At 40.7% G+C, this 21,419-nt stretch overlaps 1 long non-coding RNA gene across 1 annotated transcript; it reads left to right on the top strand.

The window, feature by feature from the left end:
• Window positions 1-1,231: 1,231 nt before the first annotated feature.
• LOC121141135 lies at window positions 1,232-7,695 on the top strand. Its single transcript, XR_005878039.1, has 2 exons — window positions 1,232-1,307; window positions 7,417-7,695. It is a non-coding gene; the product is annotated as an uncharacterized LOC121141135 (long non-coding RNA).
• Window positions 7,696-21,419: the final 13,724 nt, after the last annotated feature.

The following is a 21,419-nucleotide window of genomic DNA, read 5'->3' as shown; positions in this document are numbered from 1 at the left end:
TAAGTCTAAAAAATAAGGCCTTAACACAAAATATCCAGGAAATGTAGGACAACATGATAAGGCTAAATCAAAGACTAAGGGGGATAGAAGAAGTGAAGAAACCCAACTCAAAGGTGCAGAAAACATATTCAACAAAAATCATAGAAGAAAACTTTCCCGATCTAAAGAAAGAAATGCCAATGAAAGTACAAGAAGTCTACAGAACACCAAATAGAGTGGTCCACAAAAAAGTCTCCTCACCACATAATTATCAGAACCCCAAACATACAGAATAAGGAAAGAATATTAAGAGCAGCTAAGGAAATAGGTCAAGAAACATATAAAGACAAACCTATTAGAATCACACCTGACTGACTTCTCTATGGAAACTCTGAAAGCCAGAAGGTTCAGGATAGATGTTCTACAAACACAAGAGACCACAGATGCCAGCCCAAACCACTATACCCAGCAAAGCTTTTAATCACTATAGATGGAGAAAACAAGATATTCCATGACAAAACCAGATTTAAACAATAAATATCCACTAATCCAGCCCTATAGAAAGTACTGGAAGGAAAACTTCAACCTAATGAAAGTAACGATGCTCACTAAAGTTTAGGCAAAAGATATTCTAACTTTACCAAAACCCAAAAGAAAAAGTGGGATAAATCCACAAAAAGAACACCACCAACAACAAATCAAAAACAAGAATTAACACTCAATGGTCCTTAATCTCTGTCGATATAAATGGTCTTAATTTGCCTAAGAAATGACACAGGCTAACAGAATATATATGAAGACAGAATCCATCCTTCTGCTGCATTAAAGAAACACACCTCAACTTCAAAGACAGACATTACCTCAGAATAAAGGATTGGGATAAGATTTTCCAATTGAATGGATCCAAGAAACAAGCTTGTGTACCTATCCTAGTATTGAACAAATTATACTTCAAACTAAAATAAATAAATAGAGATGAAGGTCATGTCATATTCATCACAGGAAAAATCCATCAGGAAGAAGTCTCAATTCTGAATATTTATGCCTGAAATACAAAGGCACCCACATTCGTAAAATAAACATTATGAAAACTCAACTCACACAGAAGACTTCACACAATTGGAGTGGGAGACTTCAACACCCCATTCTCACCACTAGACAGGAACACCAGACAGAAACTTAACAAAGAAACAAAGGAACTAACAGAAGTTATGACACAATTGAGTTTAACAAACATCTATAGAGCATTCCATCTAAACATTCTGAACATCACCTGGGACCATCTGTAAAATCAACCACATACTTGGCAACATAGAAAACCACAAAAGGTACAAAAAAAATGAAATAACCTCCTGTATCTTATCAGACCGCCATGCTTTAAAGTTAGAATTCAATAATAACACATGGAAATTACAAACTCATGCAAATTGATCAATGCATAATTACACCATCCCTGGGTCACAGAAGAAATAAAGAAATCATGGGGGAACAGGAAGTTGAGGGGGTGGGGGTAGAATAGGGGGAAGAGGGAATCATAGGATCGAAGACAGATCAGGCACCAGAGTGACCTCGAGTGATCTAAAGGTATAACATCAATTGGCAAGCTAAGCAATAGTGGAGGGACCACCTCGAATGCCCATTCCTGATAATGAACTTGATGTCTATAACCATCTGGGAGCCTTCATCCTGTGACTGATGGAAGCAGAGGCAAACACACAACTAATCACTGAACTGAACCCAAGGAACCCAGTGACAGAGAGAGAGGGAGTGATGAGCAAATTGGCAAAGAATGGGCTGGCAAAACCAGCAGAGACAGCTGATCTGAACAGGGGAGTGTTCTTGGACCCCAGTCCGACAGTGGGGGAGGCCAGCATGGGACTGATCTGGACCCCCCCAAATGTGAGTGTCAGTGAGAAGGCCTGGGCAACCTATGGGGCCCTGAGCTGTGGATCAGTGTCTATCCCTGGTATACAAACTGTCTTCGTGTGCCTATAGCACAAAGAGAGATGCTCTCTCAGCCTGGACTCTTATGGGAGTGCCTTGACCCTACCAAGAGTAAAATGACAGACTCTAGATATCCCCTATGTGGAAGGATTTGGCAATAGGGTGGGAGGGAGTGCGGGAAGAGGGGAGGGAGAGGGAACTGGGATTGACATGTAAAACAAGCTATTTAAAATTAAAATAAAAGTGATAAAATAAAAAAAACTAAAAAAAAGAAATTAAAGACTTCCTAGAATTCAATGAAAATGAAGACACAACAAATCCAAACTTATGGGACACTCTGAAAGCAATACTAATAGGAAAGTTTATAGCACTAAGTGCTCATATGAAAAAACTGGAGAATATTCACATTGGAGAATTAACAGCATAAATGAAAGCCCTAGAACACAAAGAAGCAAACTCACCCCTGAGGAGTAGACACCAGGAAATAATCAAATTGAAGGCTGAATCGATAAAGTTGAAACAAAGAAAGCAATGCAGAAAATCAATGTAACAAAGAGTTGGTTCTTCGAGAAAATCAACAAGATAGACAAACCTTATTCAAAGTAACCAAAAGGCAGAGAGAGAACATGCAAATTAACAAAATCAGAAATGAAAAGGAGGATGTAACAACAGACTCTGAGGAAATCCAGAGAATCACCAGGTCATACTTTGAAAATCTGTGCTCCAAAAAATTTGAAAATTTAAAGAAAATGGACAATTTTCTGGATAGATATCACTTACCAAAATTAAAACAAGCACGGTTAAGCAATTTAAACAGACCTATAAACCCTAATGAAATAGAAGCAGTCATCAAACATCTCCTAATTAAAAAAATAAAGCCCAGATAGCTTCAGTGCAGAATTCTACCAGAAATTCAAATAAGACTTAGTTGAATACTTCTCAAACTGTTCCACATAATAGAAGCAGGAGGTTTGTTGACAAACTCTTTATAGGGAAGGCTCCAATTACCTTGGTACCCAAGCCACACAAAGACACAACAAAGAAAGAGAACTACAGACCAATATCCCTTATGAACATTGATGCAAAAATACTCAATAAAATAGTAGCAAACTGAATTCAAGAACACATCAGAAAAATCATCCACAATGATTAAATAGGTTTCATTCCAGGGATGCAGGGATGGTTCAATATATGAAAATCTATCAATGTAATCCACCATATAAGAAAACTGCAAAAGAAAAACCATGTGATCATCTCATTTGATGCTGAAAAAGCCTTTGACAAAATCCAATGCCCCTTCATGATAAAGGTCCTCAAGAGATCATGGATAACAGGAACATACCTGAACATAATAAAAGCAATATACAGTATACCAGAAGCCAACATCAACTTAAATGGATTGGAACTCAACACGATTCCTCTAAAATCTGGAACAAGACAAGACTATCCACTATCTATAACTCTTCAATATTGCACTTGAAGGTCTAGCTAGAGAAATAAGACAACAAAAGGAGATCAAGGGGATACAAATAGGAAAAGAAGCAGTCAAGCTTTCACTATTTACAGATGATATGATAGTTTACATAAGTGACCTGAAAAACTCTGCAAGGGAACTACTACAGCTGATAAACACCTTCAGCAAAGTGGCAGAATATAAGGTTAACTCAAAAGAATCAGTAGCTCTATTATATACAGATGATAAAGAAATCAGAGAAACATTGCCCTTTACAATATCCACAACATAAAATATTCTTGGGGTAACACTAACCAAATAAGTGAAAGGCATGTATAGCTTGAACTTTGAGTTAAAAAAAGAAATTAAAGAAGATGTCAGAAAATGACAAGATCTCCCATGCTCTTGGATAGGGAGGATCAACATCCCAAAAATGACAATCTTGCAAAAGCAATCCACAGATTCAATGCAATCCCCATCAAAATACCAACACAATTCTTCACAGACATTGAAAGAACAATAATAAACTTTATATGGAAAAACAAAAGACCCAGGATAGCCAAAATAATTCTGTATAATAAAGGAACTTCTTGAGGTATTATCATCCCTGCCTTTAAGATCTATTATAGAGCTATAGTCCTGAACACAGTTTGGTATTGGTACAAAAATAGACAGGTAGAACAATGGAATTGAATTGAAAACCCTGATATTAACCCACACACCTATGACTACTTGATCTTCGACAAATAAGCTAAAATTATACAATGGAAAAAAAGAAAGCATCTTCAACAAATGGTGCTGGCATAACTGGATGCTGGCCTGTAGAAGACTCCAGATAGATCCATGTCTATCACCATGCCCAAAACCTAAGTTCAAAAGGATCAAAGACCTCAACATAAATCCAGTCACACTGAACTTCTCAGAAATGATAGTGGGAGGTACCCTTGAATGAATTGGTACAGTAGCACAGACACTGAGATCAACAATTAATAAATGGGACCTCCTAAAACTGAGAAGCTTCTGTAAGGCAAAGGACACAGTCAACAAGACAAAAAGGCAGCCCACATAAAGGGAAAAGATATTCATTAACCCCTTATCTGACAGAGGACTGATCTCCAAAATCTACAAAGGTTACACTGTTTCTTGACCCTTCAGGAAGGTATGTGCTCCCAAAGACCCTCAGCAATCTTTGGGGCCTTGGGCACTAGATCAGTATTTTTCCCAGGCACCTGAATGGACTTTGGGAGCCCATTTCACATGGAGGGATGCTCTCTCAGCCTGGACACATGGGGAAGAGCCTAAGCCCTGCCCTGGATGATATGACAAACTTTGGAGATCCCCTATGAAGGGCCTTACCCTTCCTGATGAGTCAAGTGGGGATTGGGTAGGGGGTTGGGTGTGCTAGTGGGGGTAGGGCAGGAGGGGATGGGTAGGGAGCTGGGATTGACATGTGAAGCAAGCCTGTTTCTCATTTAAATAAAAAATTTAAAAAAGGAGGTGGCATGGAAAACTGAAAGAATGAGACAGTTGAATATAAACATAGTGCAAGATACAGTTGAATAAGCCCATTATTATGAAAAAATATCACTTTTAATAATGAATACATTAATGATTTTAAAAGTAAAGAGTGGATGGAATTTTGGCAGAAGAAATGGGGTTGAACTTCAGGTGGACAGGGTCACTGTTGACTGAGGAAAGGATATGAGCTATCACATCAGTATAATAATTCCAAGAGACTTTATGGGAACCACAGCTCTCAAAAGGAAAGAACATGAGTCAAAGACTAAAGGAACATTTGGACATTCATATTCAGCTTCTTTGACTGACAGATGAAAGACTGGGCATTGACAGCTGCCTGGACATCTGTGACGCAATCCATAACCTCCTGGGATCTGTCTGGAGATGACTCTTACTCCACGATGGTGTCTCTGTCTGTGCTGTAGCCCCAGTGGCCTCTGTGTGCAAAATCTATGTTCTGGCTGCATTTACATGAATGGATAGCCAAGGCAGTGACTTCTATTGGAAGCTTCCAGAGTTCTTCAGCCTCTGATCACAGATTCATTCATAGTTTCACTCACCTGTGAGTCACCGATTTGTTCCTTTACCTCATTATTCACTCTTCACCATACTTCATCAGATGCCGCTCAGCATATTGAGAAGTCACATTTAATGAAATGCAGCCCTGCTTACTGATTTCCCTTTGTGTTGTAGCAGAGACAGACAAGCCAGCCAACAACTGCCATATAATGTGATGGGTAGAGTGAGAGATGCTTGCAAACAGCATGGTCTCAGAGAACAGGAAACTTCAGTCATACCCCAGTATGTGATATGACTGGGATGTTTGTTTAAAATACAGAAGCTGCCTGAGTATGGTGGTGTACACCTTTAATCCCTGTACTTGGGAGGCAGAGGCAGATGAGTCTTTATGGGTTCAAGGCCAGCTTAGTCTACAAAGCGAGTTCTGGGACAACCAGTGCTACACAGGAAACCCTGTCTCAAACAAAAACAAAACAAAACAAAAAACAAGGTGGGGAGCTAACATCTAAAACACAGATGAGGGTCTTCAATATTCAAAGAATAGAAAGGAGAAGTCATCCCAAGGAAGTAAATTAACATATATTTTTAGACATGAGGCCTATATTAGATTTTAGAAAGGGACTAGAGACCGAGTCATTGGCTTATGCCTCCTAAGCAAATGCTTTATCACTGAGCTCCAACTCCTCACTCCCACACCTATACCCTATACCCACACACCACTCTAACCCTCACACTCCAGCCTCTGACTTATAGTTTTTTCCCCTATATAACAGAAAAGTTAAGAATGCCTTCCCTAATTTCTTTATGTTGCTTTGACAAGACATTATGACAAAACAACTTAGGGGAAAAAAGCTCATTTTAGCTCAAAGTTCCAGGTTATGGTCTATTATTGCAGGAAGCTGCAGCATCAGTAACTCTGAGACAGTTGGTCACATCACACTATCAAGGGAAATGAGGCTTGAATACACACATGCTCACTTGTTTGAGTACACCTGGTTCTCTCCACTTTCATATAGTTCAAGACATATTGCGTAGGGAATAATGCCACCCCCAATGGACTGGGTCTTCTCATATCAATTAACTTAAGACAAATTCCCACAGGCCAATCCAATAAAGACAACTGCTCAATATGACTTTCTTTGAAGGTGATGTCAGGTTGTGTTTGGTTGACAGTTAAAGCTAAAAATCACAGTACCTCAGGGTGGATGATGTGTAGACAGTAAGTTTAAGTTGATGTGGCCTTGCCTGTCCAAGGTTTGTGGCATAATGTGGATACTACAATTGAATCATGGTAATAAATGACATAAGAAGATATGAAGAGTTGGGAATGCAGGTCTGTGAGTGGGGTTCTGAGAGCACAGGACAGAATGATGCAATTATGAAAGGAAGAAATAAAAGCACTAACAGAAAGTGCCTTAGAAAAGAGACAGCGATCTCGAATCCTAAAGTAAAGGGAAACCAGACTACTGTAGACAAGAAAGAAGTGTGCTTCGTTGTATATATTTGCTTGAACCATCTCATTTTGTAACAGTTAAGAAAAGTGGGTTGATGTAACAAACCTTGCAGACTAGAGAATAATTATCAAGTTCTTCCTGGAATTCTAATGGAAGATGCAAGCTGCCCAATTCTGTGATCCTGGGGAGGGAAAGCAGGTGAAAGAAGTTGTGAGACTTGCTGAGCTGTTGTGTATATGTGGCAGAATCATCTCAAGGGGTTACTGGGAACTGGACTGTATTTAATACCCTTCCCCAGAGCCACAAAACCTGGCCCAGGAAGCTGCATTTGACCCTCCTGCGTCTGAAACATATAAATCCTGGTGTCTGTTGCTGTAAGGTAGATGAAAAACAGAGCAGGCAGAGTCTGGGATTTCCAACTTAAGAACCAGAGTTGGGGATGTGTTAAGATGGTGGTCCCCAGGCTGTACTGCCAGGGTTCCTGGTATTCATGGCCAGGGGTATGTATGGCATATTCTATTCTAATACATTTGTCTTGGGCAATTTCAGAGCAACAGAGATCGTTTGAAGACAAACCTGCTGAGGGCACTGACCTGCTCAGCTTCTCACCTTGTCTGCTCCTTGTGCCTCTGACCTCTCTCATTTACTGTCTGACAGTGCAAAGAATTGAGACAAAGAAGGCTCTGGATGCTGAACACCTTGGAGGCAGAATCTGGCCACCTTCTCCCTTAACCATTGCATGATATTCTTTACACTGAAGGATTTAAATTTCTTTGTTATATACAAGTCCACAAGGAAAATATAATGTTATAAAATTCCAACTAGGAATTCTGTGTGTGAAAAATTATTGAATTAAATTACTGATAAGTAGTATTGGGAAGATTTCTACAAAACGTTATTAGTACAGAGTTTTGTTCCTAAGCAGCTGTGTCTAAGTCCCTACCCCAGGCCAACGTGATGAAAAATCAACACTAGCTAAACCCATAGGTTGTATACTGTCTGGTAATGTCTTTTCAGCATCTTCAAAACTGTCATCATAATGTATAATTGCTCACATATGGTACCTGTGTGGTATGACATACTATGTGAATTCTCACAAGGATGTGTCAGGGCTTACAAAACAGACATTACGGATGCCTGTCTGTTATCAAAACATTGAATATTTTTCTAGATTCTCCATGGAAATATATGAGAATTTTGCTTTCACTTGTTCACTTTCTTTTGACTTTTATCCATGTACACTCTCTCAACATCCCATAATCGCATACATAGGTTGCTTGATGGGGTAAATCAGAAAATGTTTATTGGTACGATATATCCCTTCTGTTTCCTATCTCCACAGTTTCTGGAAGGCTACAGAGATCTGTTGTTCAATTAACTAAAGGTCACAGGGCTGTCAGCTCCTTCTCACTGACCCCTTGCTGTCAGCTCAGCGAGTGTGCTAGAAACAGAGGCCTCTGGCTCAGCTTGGGCTCTCTGTCTCAGGCAAGGACTGCTGGAATGAGTCCCAAGTGAGTGATGTGTGGCCAGGTCCCTGCAGACATTGATCTTGTGTGACTCACCACTTGCTCAGACAGGCATAAGGGGCTTACAGAAAACCAAAGATGGGTGGATAAATTGGGTTGCCAGAGAATTCCGGTTTCATCATAAAAGCATCAAATATACAAGGTTAGTCTTGACAGAAAGGAGTGCCAACCAAAACAACATGTATGCCTGATTCAGTGTCCATCTCTGTGGTCTTGGGAGATCTGAGTCAATGGCTAGAAACCTGGGCGTTTGAACTTAATCCTTTTACAATGTCAAGGGAGCTTATTAGGAAGTCATGCATGTGCCTATGCATTCATTTACTGTTATCAGCTCTCCATGATCTGTAAAGAGAATAACCTGTCTTTGATATCATTCACTTACTCAAGAAGCTACTAACATTTGATTCTATAAAAAAGGGGGGGGGACGGAGTTTGGAACTTGCAGATGCTAAAGCCATAAACTCTCTAAGATACCTCATCCTGTATATTTCCAGGATAAAGACGCTATAAACAACCTATAAACACAAGAAGGCATGGCTTTGTGTCTACAAAACTCCTTTTATAAATACAACCTATGGGATCCATTTGATCCATGTCTGATGACCCTAGACAATACCACCCTGCACATACAGAGATTAGTTAACAAAATCTCCAGTGGAATCTGTGACTTTATAACATTTGAGATCTGAAATGAAGACAGGTGTTCACTTGGTAATGTGGTTGAGTGAATGAAGATGGAATACAAGTAGGGCTTTAGCCCCAAGTCAGCCTCTGGAAGATGATGGATAAGTGAAGACCCCTTTCCATCTATTTGCCCCTGTATAGCAACCTAAGCTTCCTTTCTTAAAAGATAGAGGCTTGGAAAATGCATGTATTCATTGGTGGTAGTCCCTGTTACAAGGTGGTAAGTCAAGTAGTAATTTAGTGAAGACCCTCAGACAAAACTATCATTGAGATACAAATTAGTAGTTCTAAGGGCTTGATTGACAACTCACATGTTCCATGAGTTCTGAGAACACTGATGAGTCCATTTCTCTGGAAAACAGCTTGTCTCTGTTGATGGCAATGGGCAAAGCTCTTCAACAGGTCAAGGGGCTTGGAAAGATGACTACACATTGAATAGGAATGAAGCTCATTTTCACAGGTTCACCAGGGAGGTAGATAGTCAACACTTCTTTGCAATCACAATAACTAATTTATTTGAAAAGAATTATAGTAACTGTCAAAGCAGTCCTTCCTTCTCTGTAAAGAATCATCTCACTGCCTGTCACTTGAGTGGCTGCCTGGCAACCACCCAGCCAAGGTGTCCATCATGCAGAGATCACCTTCTCTATGGGATGCTCTCTGTTTCCTGGAATATGTACATATGGCTGAAAAGAAAGCTGCCCTTCAATCTGCATTCAGATTCTTCAACAAAAAACATCATTAAGCAGCATGGTCCCTTCTCTGGGGAATACAGAATTATGGGCAAACCACTTACCAAGTGAAGGAGACACACACTGTACATATTGTAGTGCACAGTGGCCAAATGAAAGCTGCAGATGCTTCTTTATGAATCTAATTCATTTTGGCAGGCAGTCAGGAAAATCCAGAGCACAGAGAAGAAACTTCATGGATAAAGCTAGAGGCTCAGGCCTGAAGAGATGGCTCAGTGTTTTAAAAAGCTTGTACCACAATCATGAGGACCAAAGTTTAGATCCTAGCACCTACATACAAAGGCAAGGTGACCTTGAAAACGTGTAATCACAGCTCCAACAGGGAAAAGACAGGAGGATCCTTATGCTTCAATGGCTTTCAGTCTAGTCAAAGTGCAAGGCCCAGGTTTAGAGACAGACTTTGCCTTAAAGCTATAAGGTATAAGGATGATGGATGCTTGATGTCCTCTTCTGGCACGCACCCACATGCTTTCTCTTTTCCATAACTCATATCTTGTCCTCATATCTTTTTAAATGTTTTATATATTTAATATATATTTATATACAATGTAAATATATGTGTATGTGTGTACCCTGCATGTCTGTTGGTGCACTGTGTGCATGCTTCTGCATACAGAGGCAAGAAGAATGTATTCAGTTACCTACAACTGGGTTTAAGGGTAATGATGGGCCACTACGTGAGTTCTGGGAATGGAATCCCTGGGTTCTCCACAGAAGCACCAAATGTTGCATACCACTGAGGCATATCTCTGCCCACCTTTATGTCATAAAAGTGAGACTCAAGCTATTTCTAAAATAGTTAGTTTATTTGCTTATATGTACTGCTTATCCCTATCTGTGTGTGTGTGCATGTGTGTGTGTGTGTGTGTGTGTGTGTGTGAAGGTATATAGAAGTGTCAAATGGGAAAGATTTATGGGAAGACATGTGAATTCAGTTAAACTGTGTGACTTTGCCTTGGGGAGATGTGACCCAACTTCCCAGGAGCTCCAGACTCAGCTTGTGCTGCTGCTGCTGAGGCTGCTACATCTTCTTCTTCTTCTTCTCCTCCTCCTCCTCCTCCTCCTCTTCCTCCTCTTCCTCCTCCTTCTTCTTCTCCTTCTCCTTCTTTTTCTCCTCCTCCTCCTCCTCCTCTTTCTTCTTCTTCTTCTTCTTCTTCTTCTTCTTCTTCTTCTTCTTCTTCTCCTTCTCCTTCTTTTTCTCCTCCTCCTCCTCCTCTTCTTCTTCTTCTTCTTCTTCTTCTTCTTCTTCTTCTTCTTCTTCTTCTTCTTCTTCTTCTTCTTCTCCTTCTTCTTCTTCTTGCTGTTGCTGCTGCTTCTCTCCTCCTCCTCCTCCTCCTCCTTTGGTTTTATGGGCCAGGAAGCTCATTCTTCTAAATCAAAGCATCACTATATGTCCCCACCCCCAGGAAAGAGCAGCTCATAAGATTCAGAAAATAAATGAAAATATAAAGATCATACAACTGAGTAGATTCATGAAGTCCAGATGCATCCCCACCTCGACGCCATGCATGAAAATCAGTAAGCAGATGGTAGACACTCATTGACAGAGATGTCTGCATGCCTTGCAGGCTACAACATTCACAAGTCATCACCCACATAGGGAAGGCTGATTTGGTGGTATAGCTGCCTTTGAGTCATCTATGCTCCTGAGAGTCAGCCAGTCAAATGGTCAGTTCTGTGAGCTAGGCTAGGGTGGGGTCATTTCTTTGATTTGCTGCTGATGCCTGATATATGTAATGATGTTTTCATCTTCCCGGGAAAAGTCACACTATAGGTCATATTGAGAAGAGCTCCCAGGTATATCATAAATGCTTTAAGATTCTGCTCCTTCAGTGGCAAAGAATGGGAAAAATGAGTGAAGCAATAAGAAAGATCAGGGCCAGAGGCAAGAAAAGCAGGAGGAAAGTGAGAAAGCCTTGCTGACAGGATGCAGGTGGGGCTCAGTCCAAGGGTGTTGTGGGCCTTGGGATTCTGAGCTCCAGGTTGTTCATATTCTCAGTCCTCAGATCTCAGGTGTCCTGTGAAACAGTCCAAGGAGGACTCAAATTGTACAATCACATTGTAAAGCAAAGAGTCAAAGCAAACAAAAACAGATGGGCATTTTAGGGTTGGTGGACTGGCTTCCTAGAAAGTACTCCAGATCACATGACCACTCGGATGAAGGGGCATGGCATCTTAGATGGATCCAGAGGAAGACAGGTGAAAGGTAGATATGGTTTCAGAGTGTGAGATCATGTATAGGTGTGATGTTGGCTGCCGAAAATGAGAAGGAAGATATACCTCACATGGAAAGAAGCACTGGCTTAGTGTATGTTTGCTGCTCTAACAAAATCACCACAAATTTGGTTTCTTACAGACATCAAAAATTTTTTGAGAATCTCAAGATGGCAGCAGATTTGGAGTCTGGTGAAAACACTTTCTTTGTGTCCTCCTGTGGTAGACAGGGGACACAGGTTTGCTTGGCCTACTTTAGTAAGGATCACATCCTTCATCACTTCTGCTCTAAAGTGAATAAAGGTCAAATGTTGCATCCTTGATCCCCATGGTGGTGCTGCAGGGGGCAAAGGGATGGAGTCTTCTGAAGCCATACCTCATGAGAGGTCCTTCAGTTTTGTGGAGAGTACCGTCGAAGGACGTTATGAAATGCCAGTCTCTTCCTGCCATTTGTTATTTGCTTTCTGGCTCATAGTACAAGCTTTTTTGGTCTGTCAAATACTTCCATGGTACCATGCTGTCCTTGTCAAATGCCAAAGCCATGAGCACCTGATCTTGAACTGGAGCCCAAATTAGTCTGTTTCCTTTGTGAGACCATCATCTCGGGTGTTTCATTGCAATATCTGAAGTTGACTAACCCAAGCTCTCTATACAACCCACATCTTAAGAACATAGCATTGGGGGTGAGATTTCAACATGCAGGTTTCTAAGGGTGGGAGCACTCAGAGCCCTGTGTAGCCACATTGTGTCTTTCTCTGAGAGCTTTGAGATAACTACTCATGTTCCTGGCGGAAAGGGGCACTCTGTGTCTGTCTGTTCTTTATGTGACACATCCTCAGTTGACCTTTCTCTGGATGATTTGATGTTTTAATAGCTTTGCTCTGTTGTGTATTTCCCAGCCCACCACCTCCCTTTGGCCCCTTGAGCTTCTTGGGCTTCACACTTGTCAGGTAAAGTGGCACACACGCCTGGGTGAACGTTGTAATCTATAAACCTGTCAGATAGGAAATCCGTTTACAGCTATATTTTTATGTGTGTGTTTTTCTTCTAAATTCGAAGCAAAAAGAAGACCAAGGCTTGAAAAGAAGTTACTGTCCAGATAATGAATCATAGGGAAATGGGATCATTTATGACTGGGGAATGAGTCCCTTGTATTTCCTTCTTGATGTTCTCCCTTAAAGGAAAGATTTCTCTCCTTAGTGATCCTTTTGTTTCTGTTTCTATTGTAATCAAAATGCAAAGAAATATATTACTTATTATATTAATTGAACACCATGTGCTTCCTATTAAAAAATGTTTTTCTAAGAGTGGAATTGCTGGATCTTGTGGTAGGCTGATTCCCATTTTCCTGAGGAATCTCCATACTTATTTCCAAAGTGGTTGTACAAGTTGGCACTCCCATCATCAGTGGAGGAGTGTCCCCCTTTCTCCACATCCTCTCCAGCATAAACTGTCATTGCTGTTTTGGATTTTTCTCATTCTGACAGGAATAAGATGTATCTCAGAGTTGTTTTGATTTGCATTTCCCTGGTGGCTAAGGATGTTGAGCACTTTAAGTGTCTATCAGCCATTCATACAACAAGGATGTCTGTTCAACTATGTTCATAGAAGCATTATTTGTAATAGCTAGAATTTGGAGGCAACCTAAAGAGTGGATAGAGAAAATGTGGTACATTTACACAATGGGGTACTACTCAGCAGAAAAAAAAAACAACGGAATTTTGAAATTTGCAGGCAAATGGATGGCTCTAGAAGAAACCATCCTGAGTGAGGTAACCCAGTCACAAAAAGACAAACATGAGCCTTCATCCAGTGGCTGATGGAAGCAGAAGCAGACTCATACAGGTGAACACTGAACTGGACTCCTGGAACCCAGTTGCAGAGAGGGAGAAGTGATTAGCAAAGAGGTCAAGACTAGGATGGTGAAACCTACAGAAACAGCTGACATGAACAAGGTGGAGCTCATGAACCCCAGAATGGTATCTGGGAAACCAGCATAGGACTGATCCAAACCCCCTGAACATGGGTGTCAGTGAGGAGGCCTTGGCAATCTATGGGTTCTCTGGTAGTAGATGAGTATTTATCCCTAGCATACAAATGAACTTTGGGAGCAGATTCCACATGGAGGGATGCTCTCTCAGCCTAGGCCCGCCCCCAAATGTTATGACAAACTTTGAAGACTCCCCATGGAAGGGCTCACTCTCCATGGGGAGCAGAAAGGACGTGGGATAGGGAGTTAGTGGGGGGCAGGGGAGGAGAGGAGGGGAAAGAACTGGGATTGACATGTAAAACAAGCTTGTTTTTAATTTAAATAGAAATAAAAAATAAAAAATGTTTTCCCCAAAGTAAAATGAATATTCGTCCTGTAAGTATTCTTACTGTTTTGTATGCATGCCCTACTTTGTGTGTGTATGTGTGCATGTCTATGTGTACATGAATATGTGAATTCAGAGGTCAAACCCTGATGTTTGTTGTCCCCCTCAATTACTATCATTAGACAAGGTCTCTCTTTAACTCCAGAGCTCGCTAGGCTCTTGTATCCTCCCCACAAGTAGGATAGCATACAGCTGCTATCCTACCCAGCTCTTTATAAGGGTTTTGGGGATCAAACTCAGGTCCTAGTTCTTGCATGGTAAGCACTTTAACTAATGGTCTACCTCCCCATTCCTGGGTGGGTGATTTGAGTGGTAGTAAATCTGTACTGCCCCTTAATGTTAACATTTTCTTCTTACAGGTATATGTGTGTGATTAATGTAAAGATCTATTTGCAATTAAATGGCTTCATAGTCTGGCTCTGGATGTGCTTGGCCATACAGACAGAATCACAGTGCCTTTTAGTCTTGCCTCTTAGTAGATATTTGGGTTGTTTCTAATTCTTTAGCACTCTTGTACCAGGGAAGAAAGTGTATTTTTATGCTCACTTTTATGGCCATCCTAGTAATTTCCTCACGATAAAGAGTTAAAGTGGAGCTGTTCCGGTGGGACCAGGTAAAACAGACCATGCATCTGGGCCTGTGTTCCAGTGCTTGGGGATTGCTTGGGAACTGCACAGAGCTTCCAAACCTGGCAGGAGCCAAGCACCCCAGATTCCAGGTTTTCTCTCCCAACAACGAGACCAGGAAACCAGAGGAGCCAGGGAGACCAGGGAACCAGCTGTTCTGGAAGGACACGGTACAACAGGCCCTGCATAGGGGCATGTGTTCCAGTGCTTGGGGATCACCTGGGAACAGCACAGAGCTTCCAATCCTGGCAGAAGCCAAACACCCCAGACACCAGGACTTCTCTCCCACCAACGAGACCAGGAAACCAGGGGATCCAGCAAAAGGACCAGGGGACCAGGTGGGAGGCTAAGCACCCCAGATTCCTGGTCTTCTTCTCCACCCACAGGACTAGAACGAGGACAAGGAATAGAAGAACTACCAGATTATTGGACTTGCTAGCACCCAGCAAAAGGGAACTCTGGTACCCTAACCACCAGACCAGTAAGAGACTCTTTCTGCACCCACTAGAAGAAGAGATGGGAAAGAGACAATACAAAAACACACTCAGCAACAGAAAAACAAATATGACACCACCAGATTCTAGAGACTCCACACCAGCAAGACTCCAACATTCCAATGCAAAAGAAGCAGAAGATAATGACCTTAAAGCAACTTTCATGAAAATGATAGAGGCCCTAAAAGAGGATATAGGAAAATCCCTCAGAGAAATGGATGGAAACACCAAACCAAAAAATGCAAGAAATGGAAGAAGAAACAAACCAAAAAAGGCAGGAAATGGAAGAAAAAGCAAACCAAAAAATACAAGAACTGGAAGAAAGAACAAACCAAAAAATTCATAAAAGGCAACAAATGGATGAAAAGATAAACCAAATTGCAAGAAACAATGCAAACAGTACAAGGCTTGAAAACTGAAATAGAGACAATAAAAAACACAATCTGAAGAAAGGCAGCAAATAGAAAAGCTGGGCAAATGGTCAGGTACTACTGTTACAAGCATTACCAACAGAATGCAAGACATGGAAGAGAGAATCTCCAGATACACTAGGAGAAATGGATTCATCAATCAAAGAAAATCTTTAAGTCCAACAGATCCTTAACATGAAACATCCAGGAAATATGGGACACCATGAAAAGACCAAACCTAAGAATAATAGGTATAGAAGAAGGAGAAGAAAACCACTTCAAAGGGGCAGAAAACATATTCAACAAAATCATAGAAGAAAACTTTTCCAACCTTAAGAAAGACATGCCAATGAAGGTACAAGAAGCATCCAGAAAACCAAATAGAGTGGATCACAAAAAAAGTCCCCTTGCCACATAATAATCAAGACCCCAAATATACAGAATAAAGAAAGAATATTAAGAGCAGCTAAGGAAAAAGGCCAAGTAACATATAAAGGCAGACCTATCAGAATTACACCTGACTTCTCCATGGAAACTCTGAAAGCCAGAAGGTCCTGGATAGATATTCTACCAACACTAAGAGACCATGGATGCCAGCCCAGACTACTATACCTGGCAAAGCTCTCAATCACTATAGACGGAGAAAACAAGATATTCCATGACAAAACTAGATTCAAACAATACGTATCCACTAGCCCAACCCTACAGAAAGTTTTGGAAGGAAAAATCCAACCCAAGGAAGCTAACTACAACCAGAAAAACATAGGCATTAGAGAATCCCTCTCTACCGACAGCCAAAAGAACAAAGGGGTGAAATTCCACACATAATTCCACCACCACAAACCATTCCATATCAAAGAAGAATGAGCAATCAATGGCCATTAATATCCCTCAACATTAATGTCCTTAACTCACCCATAAAAAAGACACAGGCTAGCAGAATGGATTCGAAGACAGAACCCATCCTTCTGCTGCATACAAGAAACACACCTCACCCTCAAAGACAGACATTACCTAAGAGTTAAAGGTTGGGAAAAAATTCCCAATCAAATGGACCCAAGAAACAAGCAGGGGTAGCAATCCTAATATCTAACAAATTAGACTTTAAAATAAAATCAATCAAAAGAGATGAAGAAGGTCATTACATACTCATCACAGGCGAAATCCACCAAGATGAAGTTTCAATTCTGAACATCTATGCCCCAAATACAAAGGCATTCACATTCATGAAATAAACATTACTGAAACTTTAATCACATATAAAGCCCCACACACTTATAGTGGGAGATTTCAACACACCACTCTCACCACTAGACAGGAATACCAGACAGAAACTCAACAAAGAAGCGAAGGGTCTAATAGAAGTAATGACCCAACTGGGATTAACAGACATCTATAGAACATTTCATCCACATAAAAAAGAATACACCTTCTTCTCACCACCACATGGAACCTTCTCAAAAATCACCCACATACTTGGCAACATATATAACCTCAGCAGGTTCAAAAAATTGGAATAACTCCATGTGTCTTATCAGACCACCATGCTTTAAAATTAGAATTCAACAACAACACAAATTGCAGAAAACCTATAATTTCATGGAAATTGAATAATGCAACTGCGCTATTCCTGGGTCAAAGAAGAAATAAAAAAAGAAATTAAAGACTTCCTAGAATTCAATGAGAATGAAGACACAACATATATAAACCTATGGGACACGTTGAAAGCAGTGCTACGGGGGAAGTTCATAGCACTATGTGCCCACATGAAGAAACTTGAGAATAGTTATACTAGAGAATTAACAGCACAGGTGAAAGCTCTAGAACACAAAGAAGCAAACTCCCCCAGGAGGAGTAGATGCCAGGAAACAATCAAATTGAGGGCTGAAATCAATAAAGTAGAAACTAGGAAAACAATACAAAGAATCAATGCAACAAAGAGTTGGTTTTTTTTGAGAAAATCAACAAGATAGACAAACCTTTGTCCAAACTTACCAAACAGCAGAGAGTGAACATGCAAATTAACAAAATCAGAAATGAAAAGGGGGACATAACAACGGACTCTGAGGAAATTCAGAGAATCATCAGGTCATACTTTGAAAACCTGCACTCCACAAAATTTGAAAATTTAAAGGAAATGGACGACTTCCTGGATAGCTATTGCTTGCCAAAATTAAATCAAGAACAGATAAGCAATTTAAATAGACCTATAACCCCTATGGAAATAGAATCAGTCATCAAAAGTCTCCCAACCAAAAAAAGCCAAGGTCCAGATGGCCTCGGTGCAGAATTCTACCAGAAATTCAAAGAACAGCTTATACCAATTCTTCTCAAAGTATTCAATGTAATAGAAGCAGAAGGGTCTTTGCCAAACTCTTTCTATGAGGCTTCAATAACCTTGATCCCCAAGCCACACAAAGACACAACTAAGAAAGAGAACTTCAGACCAATATCCCTCATGAACATTGATGCAAAAATACTCAATAAAATACTGGCAAATCGGATCCAAGAACACATCAAAACAATCATTCACCACAATCAAGTAGGGGTGGTTCAACATATGAAAATCCATCAACATAATCCACCATATAAACAACCTGAAAGACAAAAATCACATGATCATCTCACTAGATGCTGAAAAAGCCTTTGACAAAATCCAACACCCTTCATGATAAAGGTCTTGGAGAGATCTGGGATAACAGGAACATACTTATACATAATAAAAGCTATATATAATAAACCAACAGCCAACATCAAACTAAATGGACAGAAACTCAACGCAATTCCTTTAAAATCAGGAACAAGACAAGGCTGTTCACTCTCTCCATACCTTTTCAACATTGTATTTGAAGTTCTAGCCATTGCCATAGGACAGCAAAAGGGGATCAAGGGGATACAAATTGGGAAGGAAGAGGTCAAACTTTCACTGTTTGCAGATGATATGATAGTTTATATAAATGACCCAAAGAATTCTACCAGGGAACTCTTATAGCTGATTAACACCTTCAGCAAAGTGGCAGGCTACAAGATCAACTGAAGAAAATCAGTAGCCCTACTATATACAGATGATAAAAGGGCTGAGAAAGAAATCATGAAACATCATCCTTTACAATTGCCACAAACAACATAAAATACCTTGGGGTAATGCTAACCAAACAAGTGAAAGACCTGTATTGCAAGAACTTTGAATCATTAAAGAAGCCCTCAGAAAATGGAAAGATCTCCCATGCTCTTGGATAGGTAGGATCAATGTAGTAAAAATGGCAATCCTACCAAAAGCAATCTACATATTCAATGCAATCCCCATTAAAATCCCAGCACAATTCTTCATAGACCTTGAAAGAACAATAATCAATTTTGTATGGAAAAACAAAAGACCCAGGATAGCCAAAACAACCCTGTTCAACAAGGCAACGTCTGGAGGCATCACCATCCCTGACTTCAAGCTCTATTATAGAGCTATAGTCCTGAAAACAGCTTGGTATTGGCATAAAAATAGACAGGTAGACCAATGGAATCAGATTGAAAACCCTGATATTAACCCACACACGTATGAACATCTGATCTTTGACAAAGAAGCTAAAAATATACAATGGAATAAAGAAAGCATCTTTAACAAATGGTGCTGGCATAACTGGAGGCTGGCATGTAGAAGAATGTGGATTGATCCATGTTTATCGCCATGCACAAAACTTAAGTCCAAATGGATCAAAGACCTCAACATAAATCCAGCCACCCTGAACCTCTTAGAAGAGAAAGTGGGTGGTACCCTTGAATGAATTGGTACAGGAGACAGCTTCCTGAACATAACACCAGTAGCACAGACAGTGAGATCAACAATTAATATGGGACCTTCTGAAACTGAGAAGCTTCTGTAAGGCAAAGGACACAGTCAGCAAGACAAAATGGCAGCCCACAGATTGGGAAAAAATATTCACTAACCCCACATCTGACAGAGGGTTGATCTCCAAAATTTACAAAGAACTCAAGAAGTAAAGTCTCCAAAACACCAAAGGATCCAATTAAAAAGTGGGCTGCAGAACTAAATAGAGAATTTTCAATAGAGAGTCAAAAATAGCTGAGAGGCACTTGAGACAGTGCTCAACATCCTTAGCCATCTGGGAAATGCAAATCAAAACAACTCTGAGATACCGTCTCACTCCTGTCAGAATGGCTAAAATCAAAAACACCAATGACAGTTTATGCTGGAGAGGATGTGGTAAAAGGGGAACACTCCCCCATTGCTGGTGGGATTGCCAGCTTGTTCAGCCACTTTGGAAATCAGTATGGAGATACCTCAGAAAAATGGGAATAAACCTACCACAAGACCCAGCAACTCCACTCTTAGGCATATATCCAAAAGATGCCCATTCATACAAGGATGTCTGTTCCACTATGTTCATAGCTGCATTATTTGTAATAGCCAGAACTTGGAAGCAACCTAGATGCCCCTCAACTGAAGAGTAGATAGAGAAAATGTGGTACATCTACACAATGGAGTACTATTCAGCAGAAAAAAACAATGGAATCCGGAGATTTGAAGGCAAATGAATGACACTAGAAGAAACCATCCTGAGTGAGGTAACGAAGTCACAAAAAGAGAAACATGGCATATACTCTCTCATATATGGATTTTAGACATAGATCTGGGGAGTGCCAGCCTACAATCCCATGGCCAGACAGTCTGGGAAACAGAACCTTCATTCAGTGGCTGATGGAACAAGAGGCAGACTCTCACGTCTAAGCACTGAGCTGAACTCAAGAAAGCCAGTAACAGAGAGGGAGGACTGATGACCAAACGGATTAAGACTGGGCTGGTTTAACCCCCAGAAATAGCTGACCTGACAAGGGTTAACTCTTGAATCCCAGGCTGATGCCTGGGAATCCAACATGGAACTGATCAAGACCCCCTGACTGGGGGTGTCAGTGAGGAGGCCTAGGTAATCTATTGAGCCTTGGGCAGTAGATCAGTATTCATCCCGAGTATACACATGGACTTTGGACTCCCATCCAACAATGTGAGATGCACTCTCACCCTGAACTCTTGGGGGAGGGTCTGGGCCCTGCCCTGGATGAAATGACTGACTGTGGACACCCCCATGGAGGGCCTCATCCTCCCTGGGGAAATGAAGGGATAAAGGGGGGGGTTGGAGGGAGGGCATGGGAGGACGGGAGGGAAACAGAGAGGGACCTGACTTGTGAAGCAACCTTGTTTCTAATCTAAGTTTAAACTTAAAAATAAATAATACAAATTTAAAAAAAAGAATTAAAGTGGCTAGGATGCACAATATCATTTTAATGATATAGAATATTTATTTCTCATGACTGTGATATCATTTTTATTTGTAGTAGTACATTGGAGTGTGTCCAGTTTAGCGTTTTTTGACAGCCTAACACAGCTTTGAGTCACCAGTAATGAAAGCTTCAATTGAGGAATTACCTGTGGGGTCTGTCATGATTGCTAATTGATG

This window comes from Mesocricetus auratus, unplaced genomic scaffold (genome assembly GCF_017639785.1).
Source record: "Mesocricetus auratus isolate SY011 unplaced genomic scaffold, BCM_Maur_2.0 Super-Scaffold_100007, whole genome shotgun sequence".
In the NCBI taxonomy this organism is placed as follows: domain Eukaryota; kingdom Metazoa; phylum Chordata; class Mammalia; order Rodentia; family Cricetidae; genus Mesocricetus; species Mesocricetus auratus.
This window is presented reverse-complemented; position numbering and strand designations above follow the sequence as displayed.